Here is a 693-nt window from a genome sequence, read left to right as displayed (position 1 = left end):
TTAATGTTTTATTTATATTCCTGCAGAACCAATGTGGGGTATAGAATATGGAATATACAATATATAATATAATATACAATATATAATATGAAATAAAATAAAATAAAAATGGATGGCACCATGGAATAAAGTATTGAATGTAGATGTAATATTGAGTGTTCAATATAAAGGATCAAATATATAAATATACATATATAAAGGCGACTCGAGTTTCAGGGCTATTTCCCTTCGTCATGGCCGGTATGACAGATATATATATATGTTTCGTTTTTGTATTTGGTTTGCAATATTCTTTACGTGAATTCGTATGTTGAAGCATATTTATTGTTTCTGGGGAGAGCCCTTCTCTTTTAGTGCCTAATTATTTCACATACTTATTGGTTCGATTTCCACACACTTTTTATTTTTTCCAAAATTTTCGTTGCGTCTTGCGACCTTTTCAATATTGAAAAAAGTTGCAAGACTCAGAAGAATTTGAGTGAGATCGAACCGGTGAGTGTGTTAAAAGAGAATGACTCTTCCTAGACACAATATAATATGTGTGTGTGTGTGTGTGCTTGCTTTATATGTGTGCATATATGTGTGTGAAATTATATATAAGCAAGCATAGAGATATATGCATGTTATACTCATATATAAAAAAGTGTAAATATAGATATGTACATATATATATATATATATATATATGTATAT

General features: G+C 28.9%; 1 protein-coding gene across 2 annotated transcripts in view; it reads left to right on the top strand.

The window, feature by feature from the left end:
• LOC106882531 (inter-alpha-trypsin inhibitor heavy chain H3) overlaps positions 1 to 693 on the top strand; it is a 10,671-nt gene that overhangs the window by 596 nt on the left and 9,382 nt on the right. The gene's annotated exons all lie outside the window — the stretch shown is intronic.

Source organism: Octopus bimaculoides, chromosome 15 (genome assembly GCF_001194135.2).
Source record: "Octopus bimaculoides isolate UCB-OBI-ISO-001 chromosome 15, ASM119413v2, whole genome shotgun sequence".
Taxonomy (NCBI): Eukaryota; Metazoa; Mollusca; class Cephalopoda; order Octopoda; family Octopodidae; genus Octopus; species Octopus bimaculoides.
This window is presented reverse-complemented; position numbering and strand designations above follow the sequence as displayed.